This window comes from Crassostrea angulata, chromosome 8 (assembly GCF_025612915.1).
Source record: "Crassostrea angulata isolate pt1a10 chromosome 8, ASM2561291v2, whole genome shotgun sequence".
Classification (NCBI taxonomy): Eukaryota; Metazoa; Mollusca; class Bivalvia; order Ostreida; family Ostreidae; genus Magallana; species Magallana angulata.
Window position 1 is genome coordinate 54,280,769 of NC_069118.1, and position 15,532 is coordinate 54,296,300.

Consider the following 15,532-nt stretch of genomic DNA (forward strand, 5'->3'; position numbering starts at 1 on the left):
ATTGGAAATGGGGGGTTCACTTAAATGGCCATATTTCTATTAAACCTCAATGGAATTTGCAATATGTGGTATTCTTTTTCTCAGAATTGCATTAGCTTTCTTATTCTAAGACAAACCGTCTTTTCATAAAATGTTAGTGTACTAATTGCAGTTAAAGGTACATGTACAAGGAATAGTTTCGGATAAAGAACCATCAATATTTTTGTAAAATTGATAGTGACTGTACTTGAAGATTTACCAGTGTTGCGTAGATTCATGAAATGAATTTTAATGTTTATCAATAGTTAATGGGATGTCTCTTGTTGGAATTGGTAAGGCCTAAAAAAAAATAGTGTGTTTAGGGTAACACTGATGAAAAAATTAGGTTAGGTAGGTGGGGATTTTTTTTTATTTTATCTATTTTTTTGGCCTGAATCCTAAGAATGTTTGTTTGTTTCATATCTAAAAATGTATTTTTTATTGGAAATAAGATAAAATTCACAGTCGGATAAAATCAGGCATCTAAAAATGGTAGGATCGGGCCATTTTTGTAGGTTAGGTCGGGTTACCCGAAACACACAACTTTTTTTTTAGGCCTAAGCAATATTAAGGCCCCTAATTTTAAGTACCGGTACATGAGAAGCAGTAATAAATTGTGAAACTTGCGGCTTTGACTGTTGTGTTGCCTTTACACAGTGAAATTGAAGGTTACAAACTGGAGGTTATATAACATGAAATGGAGGTGGATGGGATATTATATGCCTATTTAGTATATACTGGGTGTAGGACAATAGCAAGTTTATTGTCCCCCAAGACAGCAACTATTTCATGAGGCAAAGCCAAGGGAAATAGTTGCTGTGGGGTTGGACAATAAACTTGCTATTGTCCAGATAGTCAGTTAATTGGTATATTATTGTACCGAAGAAAACTTTATTTGTCAGCGATGCAGAATTTCTTGATGATAAACAAATTAGAGTTATCAAACTTTGTATTTAATGCGGTGATCTGATTAGGTCAGAGGTGTTCCGAGTTTAAAAAGGAGGGAAATCAAATTCTGCTGATGAATGGTTTTGATGACTATTCACCATGGGCAGATAGCATGGATACTATTTCAAATTAGATAGAAAGCAAGTTTGTGTGGGCGCCTTCTAGTGATCAGTTTGTCCGTCTGTCCATCCGAGATCGCTTGTCCGGAGTATACCTTCTCTCCCCTTGGCCCAATCTGGCTCATACCTCATCCACAGGGTTCCTTTGGGTTAAGGATGTGCAGTGACCTTGAACCATGTTGTTAGGTATAAGGTTAAGGTCATAGTAGAATTACATATATAAAATCCTTGTCTGGGGCATATCTTCTCTCCCTTTGGTCCAATCTGGCTAATACTCACAGACTGTCTCTATCGTTAATCGATGTGCAGTGACCTTGCATGAAATTTCTAGGTAAAGGGTGAAATATCATATCGGATCATGCAAAAATCCTTTTTTCAGAGCATATATACTTTCTACTAACCCCTATAGGGCTCAGACTTCACATAAGCAGAGCTTTTGAGTAAAGGGTGTGTAGTGACCGTGAACCTATTTTCAAGGTAAGCTGTGAAGGTCATAGCAGAATTATATTTAAAAAATCCTTGTCTGGAGTACATCTTCTCTCCCTTTGCTCCAATCAGGCTCATACTTCACCCACATGATGCCTTTGATCAAAGGATATGCAATGACCTCTAATGATATTTGTAGATCAAGTGTCAAGGTCATATCAGATCACACAAAAATCCATATTTTAAGAGCATATATATACTCTCCTTTTAGCCCCTAATTGGCTAATATTTTGCCTAAACAGAGCTTATTGGTTAATGGCGTGCAGTGACCTTCAACCATGTCAATGTGAAGGTCATAGCAGATCTTGATAAAATTAGTTTTAGACAGTAGATTATTTCCCGGATATGCTTAATCTTGGTCAGATTGAACAAAAATGCCTATATGTTAGGGGCAATGAAATTGAATTAGAAGTTCTATGCCAGCTGGAAAAATTTCAAGTTAAAGGTCAAGGTCAAAGCAAAATTCTCTAAAATAACATCAGCGGGGCCCTTTGAAATGTTCACCATTTCAATGTTGTCTGGTTCATAGTAATTTTAAATAAAAATATTCACAGAGGAATAATAAAATTTAGTAAACTATACATCGATAAGTTTCTGACAATTGATGATGCAACAAGCACATAGTACGAAAGGTCAACCCTTTGAAAAGCAGTGTAGAGGAAATGTTGCTCAGAATTATGTTTTAAACAAAATTGATTTTTTACGGAAATTTTAATTTTGCATTCTGGGTCAAGAAATTAGATGTTAGTTCCAGGTATAGTTAACTTTTACCTAAAATGAAGTCAAATTTGTTAAGTCGTACTTAAACACATTCGGATTTTTTGTTAACTCGGTCTTGAAATGGTTATGTTTTTTTGTTAATTTGTACTTAAAACCATTCGGATTTTGTTAAGTCATACCAAGAATCATTCCATTTTTAAAATCTTTTTTGTACTTAAGTTACTTTTGTCATTAGATTAAGAACACTGCTTCTTAGAGGTACTTCTAGCATTACTTTCGACATTAGCGGAAAACCCACTCGTTGCTTTGCAACGAGCTTTGCTCTAGTTATTTTTTTTTTTCTTCTAGACGCCAACTTTGATCCTTAATATCTCGCTCGTTTGTTCACCGTTTGTTTTGAAATTTTCAGGACTGATAACATGCCGCGTGATGTTGTCGTTGCATATTTTAGTTGAGGAAAATCCCCATCCAGTTTTGAGTTATTCCCCTTTTAGTAAAATTTAACGACTTCTTTTGTCCAGGGGGGTTTAGCTATAACGATGACTGGCAGAGTCTCAAAGATGGGCTGGTTTGGAAGCTAATACATTGAATTTGTGCGAGATATATTTTATTTGTTATTTAAATGCAAATAAAAGGGGTGGTATAGATGTTGAAACAAAGGTACGAAAAAAATTCAAAAAAATTCGCGTATTTTCCATGTTAGTTTTCTACCTGATAAAAATTTGTTATAACATGTAATTTAAAAGATCTTGGTCTTACCAAGACCTTTCATTCGGTATACAGAAAAAGGGGCTGGCCCCTATAATTAGGGAGTTAGATGCGTCAAAAGTTTCTTGTCAATAACTTGTAAAGGAATAAAAATTTCTAATGCATTATTGAAGCAAAGTTGTAAAGAAATTAATTTTAAATCCTTCCGTGGTATTCAATTTAATGTTTTCGTAATTTATAGCCAGTATTTGCAGAAACAATTGTTGTCAGTTCGGTCCATTTTTGTGGGGGTGCGCACGTTTAGGAGGTTATGAAAGGGCTTTTTGTAATGCACTAACTGCTACATGCAGCGCGCAAAAATAATTCTACATAAAATTCCCAAATGTTTTTATTCATATGTACATATTCATTTCATAAAGATAAACGTCTTTGACCGTATTTTTGTACTGTGCCCCTTTCTATATTTAGATGCATTACGAGACTCAGGTAACCGATCGATAGAAGAGTCGCTAGCTGTATTCAGGCCGTCGCCTTGACGACAGTGCATATGCTTGTAGAGCTGGACGTACACATGTTTAACGCCCCACTGTGTTACTGTAACAGAGACATTTTGAATTGTTTCAGTACTGGGAGATGTGTTAATAAAATGGTTCGAATGCATGGTAATTAAACTCAACTTTTCTACAGTACGTATACACGGCCGTCATATAAAGCACAATGTGTATTACTGACATGACAAATGTACGCTGGCAATTTAAACGAACGCGGGATTGCTCCCGATAGAACATTTCTTTTAAAGCAAAACAAAATACTGATTTCCAATGGATATAATATTATCATCGTGGAGATGATTTTAAAAAGTGAACTTAATATTCGTATACGATAATATTTGAATCCAAAGCCGCTATTTTTAAGTAACGGTTATTAGGGATATTAATTATGACTTGCCCCGCGTTTCACGTTTTTTACTTGCAATGCATCTACAAACGAAAATACCAAACAACCTTCGGCAGCAATTTATAAATTATTTATTACATACTAGTACACAATATTAAAGAGATAATTAAATAAATTGTGCTTTATAATTGTACTCGCTATCTTCCGTGGAAATAATGGCATGGAAAAAATGTTGTTCAATGTTCATCAAAAACGATGTAGCCTTAGCAATCGAAAATAATTAACAAACTGTATATTGATAGATTGACACATTAACAAACATTCAGACCCGCAATGTATTTTTTGCAAATTCTATAAAATGTAGACTCAGTAAGTGAATTTTTCCGTTTGGGGTATTTTGAATCACATGTGTACGCTATGTGTACATGTACATATAGATTAATAGCCATATAGATAAACACTTTCAGTGTTGAATTTTTAAAAGATATTTTGTACATGCAAAGCAATGCAATGCAAAGGCTATTAAATTCGAACAATGTACATACGGTAGGGATCGAACTGATACTGGTTCTGCTTGTTCTACAAACAGTGAATGAAATGCGAAGTATTAGGGTGTTATTTTTTAAACAAATAAGTATTGCTCTCTTAAAACCTTGCATTACTGAACAAAGTATTTCATCGGAAGCATTATTAGTTACCTTAGCTGCATATATGGAATTTAAAAAATGGGGAATTTTGAAAATCCTAACCGTAGGTGGGAGGGGGTATTTACATTTTAACTTCAATTTAATTCAATTAGAATTACTTTATTTTTTGGTTCCATTTATTACATGCTCCGACAAAAGTGAAAGATCCATGATATCTCTATTTATTATATGACCAGTTAAGAAAATAGAGTGGGTAAGACCATCTACACATCATGTGCTCTTGCCTAACTTGGACTCGCCCACTAATCGGTGAGCCAAAATTATGAATGAGACGTATTATGGCGCGAAGTCTTTCTTTACCATCCACACAACAGCTGAGATCTCAGATAGATCCATCGGCATAGATCCATTGGGAGGGTGTCAACTAATAACTACATATATTATACTTTGGATTGAATGTTTTAGAAGAAATCTATCCAATTAACATACACACTTAATTGACTAGCAATTGTTTGATGTACATTTACATTTGTACACGCGAGTGAAACCCTTTTCCAGATGAATGAAATCGCCCAATTGATCGAAAATCGGGTCACACGTACCCCACTTCGGCGAATTACTTGTACGTAGCCCCTCCAGTAAATATTCCAATTATATGAATTTATATTTGTTTTAATTAATCCAAACTGATGATTCTTTGTTAATGATGATAATCCAACACCAACTATTACTTACATTGTACTACTTAGACAATGTGTATCATCTTGTTGCGATGACACCTCCCTCTTTTTTTTTTGACCTTTCAAATATGGCAATCTATTTTTAAATCAGGATTACACACGTGCAATGTGAAAAGCCCTTTTAATTGAACACTCTTGCTCATTGTTGCTTATTACATCCCATATAACGTTTTCATCAATTATGAATATAAATGTTGACACATTAAAGATGCATCGTCAGACAATTATTAATTCAAGCTTGTGGGTGCCCCCCCCCCCCCCACCACACTTTTTCTCACAGCAACTAATTTTTCCGGATTAGGATTTTGAAGATTTTGGGAAAGTCTTTTTTTTTTTTTTTTTTTTTTTTTTTGCTTGTCAAGATTTTTTTGGATGAGTCTGCCCCCCCCCCCCCACTTTCAAAAAGGATGCTACGTGCCTGCATAAAGATAACAACATTCAAGGGCCTTCCGTCATTTTCAAGCCATGATAAACATGATAAAAAGGACTCTCAAAATAAAAAAATAGACGCAAAGTAAACTGCATTCACGGCATATGTTCACATGGTATTCCTATTCCTATTCTATTCCTATTTTGGACTCGTCCACTTACGAAAAAATTAATGAATGAGACATTCTGATTCTGGCGTGGAGTCTTGTAAATGAAATTTCCATTGATCTGAATGGATTTTTCCGTGAGGGTCGGGGTAGGTATAAAAACAAATTTAATCGTTCAAAGTTTTGAATTGTTAACAACGAAATATCAGATCGAATGTTTTAGAACGATTTATAAATCCAAAATACAGTCATTTTTAATCGGTTGACGCGTGAGCATATGTATTAAGTAGGCGGGCATCCTTACACCCTATTAATTGAAGACAAATGAAATCGCGTCCAGCAGAACTCCCTGGCATTTTAGTGTATGTTATTATAAATTTATGATTTTGTTTGTTAATAACAATTCAACATCAATCATTAATTAACAATGTACACTCTAGTACGCTAATACACAATTTTGTTGCGATGACCCCCCCCCCCCCCCCCGGCCATTATACCTATTTTTAATCAGGATTACACACGTGCTTGCATGTGCAGAAGACAATCTGGAACTTAACTGATAACTATATCATCTCTTTGGAAATTTACTTCTCCGTAAGCAAAAACGTGTAGTAACTGATACATGCAATTGTGAAAACCATAGAGGAATGCATGATCTGCGCATAATAACTAACTGCTTGATACAATATTTCTTTTTTCCAACATGTTTTAAGTCAATAATAATATGAAAATATATGCTTGACTTCATAACGGAAATTGATCCAGATAAATATAATTATCAAAAATAAACCTAAAAAACAAACTACACTTTCATCCTTCACCCACAATATTGCCTTTTCGATATTTGTCATCGTGGTAGATCCGTGTAACAATCTATTAAGTAGGTGCTTGCACGACATAGAACCGGCCCTTGCTGACCATGCAACGTTTTCATTAACACATATAAAGGAAAAAAAATATTTAGATTTTTTCTTGGATTTATTTTGATGTAAATAAAAAAGAGAAGAAATTAGTTCTATAATATATATGCGATGTAAATCTTTTTTCCATGCAACATTTCGTATAAAACAACGAAGAGTAGTATCTTGAAACTTCATTCAAAATTTTATTAGACCTTTAAATTGTAAAATGCTAACATTGAAAATTGTGCCCGATTTCTTTTTTTTTAAGGTAAATCTTTATTGATTAAAAAAACTGATTCTTTGAGACAAAATAAATTGACATAATCAGTTTGACATTCTCTAAGTGCAGTTCTGTAGCTCTTAGTCTGAAAAAGAATCGGATGGACGACCTAGGACCCAGATCGTCCATCCAAATTTCTTGAATGTTGCCATTTCTTTCGTACGCGGACGCATGTTGGCCGAATACTCACCGAGACTAAATGGTTCGTATTTTAAGTTTTAACTGCGTTTAAAGGTAATATTGGAATTCCGATAATTTTGAAAATGATTAATTAAATAAAAAGGGTTAAAATTACCGTTAAATTACCGGCATCGGTCTTCCCCATGCGCGAATCTAGAAGAGTAGGGTGAGGGTTCCAGACCCCACCCCAACCCCTGCAAAATTTCTTTCCATTACATGTACAATATAAAATTACAAAAATATGCCTCGGACATCCCCAGGCAAACTCAAATAACCGTCAGACACTCAACCCCCACCCCAGGAAAATTTTTCTTATCCGCGCATGCCCCCTCCCCTCCCCCCCCCCCCCCTCAAAAACAAAATTATTCTTCAGAACCCCCTGTAAAATTTCGAGGATCTCCGCATACATTCTAAAAGATTCATTGGCCCTTGCTTTCGATAAAAAATGCGAGTAAAATGTTTGGTCTTTTTACGTTCATACCGGGCATACCCACTGTGTGATTATAATCGTCGTCCATATTCTGTGTATATTGAGTCAATTATGATGATTAGATAAGTTTCTCAAAATAAAATGCACATGCAAAAAAACAACATGCGGCGAATCAAACTTCAGACAACTTTTAAAGATCTGTATTTGCTTATATACATGTACTTTGTTTCTTTTACACAGTGTTTACACATCTAATATTGCACCATGGTCAGGTATCAATTTTTGTATTACGTCACAAGTATGACGCAGCTACGACGGAAGACCTAATCGTTGCTTGCAACGAGCTCGTCTCTAGTTAATGTTATATTTTTTAAGAAAATGAATGAATAAAACTAAAATTTGTATAACAAAATACAGATACGATTATTTTTTATGCCTAAATTATGTTTTCATTACGATATGTAAATAGGTGTGTTTCAGCACAAGTCGGTCAGTTTTTGCACATAGAAAAAGTAGTGACCTAGATTATTCATGCGCTACTTTGACCTCTTGACTCATAATGATGTTATGCAGGAATAACAGCTTGCGTAAACAGTGTTATATAAGGGAAAACATTTGCAAGTGTAAATATATTGGAATGAACAGTTGTGATGGGTAAGGTATATATAGAAATGAAGAGTTGTGATGTGGTTGGGTATAAATATTCTAAGGAATGATCAGGCAATCAAAGCTCAGTCCTTATGGTACTGACCAGTTGCTCTCTCTCTGTCTCTCTCTCTCTCTCTCACTCTCTCTCTCTGTCTCTCTCCTCTCTCTCTCTCTCTCTCTCTCTCTCTCTCTCTCTCTGTGTGTGTCTCTCTCTCTCCTCTCTCTCTGTCTCTCTCTCTCCTCTCTCTGTCTCTCTCTCTCAGTCTGTCTCTCTGTGTGTGTCTCTCTCTGTCTCTCTCTCTCTTTCTCTCTCTCTTTCTCTCTCTCTCTCTCTCTCTCTCTCTCTCCAGATGTAAGACAATATTGTAACACTTTAAAAATTCCAGTCTTATTTATTTATTTATTGTTAAATTAGTTACCTATCATTTTCCTTATTTTCAGTCACCCTTGCTATTTTTAGAATTGTTTACACCAAGTTACTCATAAGGAGTGATGCCCCATTGTTATATAACCGATCACTCATTAGGAGTGATGACAATTTACTATATATATAGAACGAACATTTAATACAGGGCAGTGCGTTTTTGACTCCGTTTAGACTACAATGTGATATTCTTTGGATTTATTGTTTATTGTGAACTTTGTTGATTTTATATATCTATTTCGAGATTTTAACAGTTACTAAAATAAAATGTAAACAAAACATCGGACTTCTTATTCCCAAGGAGGAAATTAATCGCCTGGGGCGATCAGTGCTTAAATATCAAAAAGCTACCTGGTGGACAATCGGTTTAATTAACTACATGAAAATGGGAATAATTGCTCGGACTACGTTACAATATATTGAATGTAGTGGTGTTATATTAATTTATTTTCACAAATTATATAGGAACGAAGCACATACTCGGAGTGTGTTCAGTATTGTTATGAATGAATTTCTCAAAGTGGCACAATAATGGAGTTTAAACCATGAACTATACCATGTAAATTATGAACATTTAGGTATACCCATCAATTCAAATACAAAATCGAAATCTCGAATTTCAAACGCATGCTCCAAAGGATGGAAATCCTTCTACGCTTTGTCCGATCTACATATTTCTCGTATTAACCCCGCGACGATGGCTCACCTCTACCGGTCAGTAGTATTACCATCTGTCCTCTACGGGTGTGAAACCTGGAACCACATGACTAAAGAAGACGTAAGACGTCTTAACTCTCTCCAACACGGAATCTGCAAGCAGATCTTTAACCTACCAAAACCTACCAGATCAGATATAGTCGAGCAATACATGAACATTCTACCAATCAAGGCAGAAATTGATACTAGGAAACTCCTCTTTTTAGGAAGACTTTGCCGGATGAACACTGAATTCCTTCCCAAAAAGATCTTTACCTCACGCCTGTTCTCCTTCCTGTACAACCTAAGTGAGACCTAGATGGGCTTTATTCCTGACGTCCTACAACTTCTCCAGACCTATCAACTTACAGATTACCTGAATACATGGCTTTCGGATGGATCATTCCCGTCAAAATCCGCCTGGAAATCGACGGTACGCTCATCTGTCTATACGCACCAAACTCTACAACGAATCGAACGAACAGCATACGATCCGGACTTCTTTCGCTTTAATGCTGTTTTCAGCACCTCTAATCCATTTATTATGTGGCAATACATCAATTCATATATTAAAATTTAAAACCTCAAATTTACTTTCAAACTCATAGCTTCCAAACCTCTACAGACTTCGATAGCTTGTGTGTTGTGTGGACATTTTGCTACCGACGTATTTTCGCACGCAACCATCTCTTGTCCGGCATTAACAATACAGCATTCCAATTGGTGGAACTCGTTGACAAGGTCTTTTACCGTACACCTGGAAGCGGAACTCAGCGGCCTTCCGGAAGACGACCTTTTCCTAATACTCCTAGGAAAACAAACACTGACAGTTCTTTCTCAAGCGGAGGAAATAGAGTTTAGGAAATTGAACTCAAGACATATTGTGACTTCTTGCGCGGTCTATAACAGACTCCTTGGGTAGCTGAATTCACAGCTCCCACCCCATCAACTTATTTAAAACTTTCTTACATTCAAAATATATGTAAATAATATCAACCCTACATGTAATTTCATTCCTTATCACTACTTATATGTACATACATATCTTCATTTTATAATTTTGACTCGTTGACTGTATTAATTTACTTGTTGTTTGTATTATTCTAATCTCCATAATGGAGGAAATAAAAGATGAATGAATGAATGAATGAATGACAATCGGTTTAATTAACTACATGAAAATGGGAATAATTGCTCGGACTACGTTACAATATATTGAATGTAGTGGTGTTATATTAATTTATTTTCACAAATTATATAGATCTAGTTTGTTTGGAACGAAGCACATACTCGGAGTGTGTTCAGTATTGTTATGAATGAATTTCTCAAAGTGGCACAATAATGGAGTTTAATATCTGATAAAAGATGACAAGTTTCATTGTCAGATTAAATTGTATTTTTGTGAATAGGAGAAAAGGAGTATGTATTTAAATTCACATATGCAAGATCACTTGCACTTGATCACTTGGTGACAAAAAGAAAATTTAATTATGAACTATACCATGTAAATGAAGAATGATGTATTCACATAATTTCAATATAGAATTCATTATTGAAAAATTACAACTTTTAATATCAATAGACCTTTGATAGCTGAATAAAATGCATACAGATTCCATTCTAAAAATTTGTGCACAAGGAAAGTTTAGTTTGGAGAATATATTTTTCTGCATCAGTTCCTGCCAATTCTTTATATCAATATGATATTAATGAATTTAGTGAACATGTCCCAAACTTAAAATTTTCACGATGAAATCTTAGTTGTTTGTCTCTGCATATATATTCTTCTGCATATCATGTTTCTATAAAATACCATTAAAAATTCCAGATTTGATTGTTTTCATAATTTCATTCTATTATATTCTATCATAATGTCTCTATTTGCGGTGAATGGCATCTAGATAGAATGTTCTATCATTAAAATTATTTTGTTGTAAAATAAAGGTTAGCCTGGTCACTGAACAAATCATTCCATGCTAGGTCAAGGGAAGGGGGGAGGGTAGGGGTCTGTACACCCCCTCCTCAATTTAATTTTTATTCACTTGTTTTATGCTGTTATAATGATGATTTATCAGTTTATTAAATGAGATTTCATTTCTTTTACAGGCAGACAGATGGCCACACAATGGATATATAAAGAAGCTGATTCGTAAGGATGGGTGCTGGTACTACTTCAACAAAAGCCGAGAGTGTTCCGACAAAGATGTACCCAAGTGCAAACTATATTCCTATTAATTATCTACTCCCTCTAGCTAGCTAATTAACACTGAAATATAAAGACTGTGTCTGTAAATATTATACATGTATATGGGAAGTCTGCATGTTAAATATCTGAGGTGTTACAAGCTTGAAATTCTCTATTTGTGTGTTTGTTTAAAAGTCTCTTATTTATATCTTTTGATGTTTTGAAAATTTTTACTGAAACTATTTCCCAAGCATGAAACATTCAGCTTCATGTTCATTCATATCATCACCATGTTATAACATGCTTCATTTGTAAAATATTTTATTTATTTTGCCCAAAGTTGGCACGTTCATATGATCGGTTACAGATGTGGCCGACTGTGTGAAATTCAAATCACACTCAAGTAGATTATTTATACACTAGCATACTGTGGCCATGTTATAAATAACTATTACATGAATTATTGATTTGCACTCATTCAAATTTTTCCTCATAAGATGAGAAGTACTATTGGAGATCAGTATTAACTAGCATTTTGTTGGATGTGACCTGAGTTATATTGTGACAGAGTGCTAGATATTTGAAGTACGCATTTTTAGAGTACTGATTAATTATAAAAAGCAGTTGTTGATCAATAAATTGACAAACAAGAAACATTCGTTTCTGGGTTATTATTATTATTTTTAATTAAAAAAGACAAACTCTGGTTGAAAGATGAGTTTACAGGACAGTGGTATTGTATGATTTTGTTTCCCTCGATTTACTTGTTGTCAATAGTTGAAGCATGCATAATTACAATTACATAATACATCCCTAATTAATGTCTCAGAAGCAATGGTCCAGCCACTACCTTTGTATAAGTATTGACTACTTAGGACCATTTCATAGCTCTCAAGATCCCTTCACCGCAAATGTGGTTTCACGATGAAATTTGACATACAAATCTCAGTGCAGAGATGTTAATCAATGAACCCCATGATTTTATTTATTTCAATTTTCCAACAATTTACTATTATTCTATAATTTTTAAAGTCGGCATCCTATCATTGCTCCATGTTTGTTTTTAATTGTGATCTTTCAAGAATGCAATAAGTTCTAATAAAACTACTTTTCAAGCGCTGTGAATATTTATTTGGTAACCTATACAAACTCTTTACAGAAGGCGGAAAACAGAGCTACATCTATACATCTATGGTAAATCCAACTCGGCTCGTTTTTACTCCCGGTCTACATGGTCCGCGGAGTAGTGCTATTTTTTTTTCTCCGTTATCAAATTGCGCAAATAATTAAATTCTTACAATGCATGCAAAAGTATACTTTAAATCCTAAAAATTCAGCATTGGTAAGTTAGGGTTTATGATCTCAAGCAGAATATGCAGTCATTGATAGGAAAACTGGATGACATTTTCTCTCGATCTATTTCTTGAGAGTTAAGCTTTATAAATACATGTACAGTTCTTATAAAGAAATGATAATGAAGATGGGTGGGGGGGTGGGGTGGGGGGGGGGTAGATAAGATAGCGTAGATGTCCATTCGGTTTAGTCAAAATCTACAAGTTCAATTTTTTTTTCAATTTAATTAAATCTATTTGATAATGTTATAATACAAGTTTGCACAAGCAAAATTTCTGACTATATTCAGTCTTAAATACACTTTAACAAACGATAAGAAAAACACAAAATTGCATTTACAGAAATTTGTGGGGTCGGTAACATAGGCGTCGGAACCAGGGGGGCTAGGGGGGCTTAGCCTCCCCACTTTTTTTTGGCAAAGTTAGACCCCACCATTGGCCACATACTGCCACATAGCATCATAGAGCCCCCCCCCCCCCCCCCCCCCCACACACACACACACTTTTTCTCGCAGCAAATATAATTGTTTGCAAATTAACCATGAAAAAATTGAATTATTGAGAAATTGGGGTAATATGGTATATTAGTTTTTTTTTGCTCGTCAAGATTTCTGAGGATTAGTCTACCCTCCCCCCCCCCCCTCCCCCCAACTTTCAATTTGCTTCCGACGCCACTGGGTAAAGTTCACAAGCGTTCTCTTACCCTCGCCCAAATATAGCTCATATTTCCAGACAGTAACCATGTATTTTATATATATTCATGTCGATATCAATATGCTTTCATTTCTGCATTAATGTGAACATATTGCGGAAATATCAAGTGGACTTCGCAGGCGCGGGAGTTCTGACATTACGTTTTCGTCACTCTACACTGTATCTAACTGTAGACGGCATATGTAGATTGCATTTGACATATAAATATTGATATAAATAAAAAAAAACCCAGAGTAATTATTTTATATAAATTCCAAATCATACTAGCATCTGATACGATATATTCTCTCTCTCTCTCTCTCTCTCTCTCTCTCTCTCTCTCTCTCTCTCGCATGCTTCTAATGTCAGCGAGTAATTTTTTTAAGCGACTATAAACAAAACGATGCCATGCATATATATGCGCATTTTTTACAGTTAAGGCGAAGTAGGAATAAAATTCTTCAATTATACCTCTTCAATTACTTCTTTTAGCAGTTAGCACGTATATAGATGTTTTAGATAATCTCTTTGTTATTTCTGATATTATCTATTTATTTCTTCAAAAACTTTCGTTAACTTAATTCTTCTATAAGAACATTTATAATAGCTTATTGCAAGATAAAGAAAAAAATATATTAAAGTTTAAAAAATCAATGGTGTATAATATGAGTGAGATATGTCTCGTCATATATAGAATGAAGTTTCCCTTGCCCATATTTAACAAATACGAATTATTAAATTAAATAATGACAATTTTTAATAAACATGAAAAAACCCAAGAGACTCTTAATGTTATTACCATGTTTTAGGGTGCCAAATACTTGTGAAGATGTCAACAGATCAAATAAATCCACGTGTTTATTTGATTCTCATTTTTACATTTGATTATTGTCTGAAAAAAAGAAAACCAATGCAAGTTCCGTTTTATTTTAACTTTAGTTATCACTTCGTTCAGTTATTAAAACCTTTGTAAGTGATATGACGAGTTATGATTTTTTAAACATTATATGTTTTCATTTTTTTCCTCTTTTCTCCAAAATTTTAACAACTGAACAGGAATCAATGTATTGGTCACAAAGTTGCTAGTCCTAGATCTGAAGCAATACTGATTTATTTCCGGATAAGCATAGTTACTCTATCTACGAGTCTTTCTTCCTATATAACTATTTTAAAAAAAGTTAACAAGAATTATCAGGTATCAATCGGCATTTATTGATCTTCGGTCCTACATTCGTACGTTTTTCTCCCTATAGTAGAGAAATCAGCACATCCAGCAATATCGTGAAGACACCCTCATAATTCCGCACCCAAGTCAATATTAACACATGTGCACAACTAAAAAGGGGGGGGGGGGTGTCCGGAGCCCCTTCGGAAAAAAATTTCATAAATTTATTAAATTTACATAGTTTTTTAGATACGAGCATGCAACAAATAAATCAGGGGTCATCAACGTACTCTCTACGTATGCCCTTAGGCTATAGTCTTTTTCATTCTCACTTTTATCAGTAAGGGGTCCTAACCCCCCTCCCCCCTTTAACCGCCCCTTTAGTTCCGCGCACGTGTTAATTTTTACTGTGGTGTCTTCGCGATATTGCTGGATGCTGTGAAATCTTGTAAATTGTGATCAAAGAGAGGTAACTCTGTATCAGCTATATAACACAACTCGTAGACTACCTATATCGTAACTGGGTAAGAGGTACATTGTAAATTGTTGCGCGGATCAAAGAAACGGGGGGGGGGGGGGGGGGGGGGGGTCAGGGGAATTAAACTTACATCAAAACTTGCATAGTAATCTTAAATTGTTGAAGTTGTCATGCGCGGAACAAGAAATAAATGCTTTTCGGGGGGGGGGGGGGGCACCTCCCTTTTAAGTTCCGCGCATGGTTGTGTAAATTGTGACCCATTTCTGTAAATTTACGAGGG

General features: G+C 35.0%; 1 protein-coding gene across 1 annotated transcript in view; it reads right to left on the minus strand.

Annotated features, from left to right (window-relative positions):
- Positions 1–15,532, minus strand: part of LOC128159449 (protein MON2 homolog) — a 556,747-nt gene that overhangs the window by 502,085 nt on the left and 39,130 nt on the right. The window lies entirely within an intron of this gene.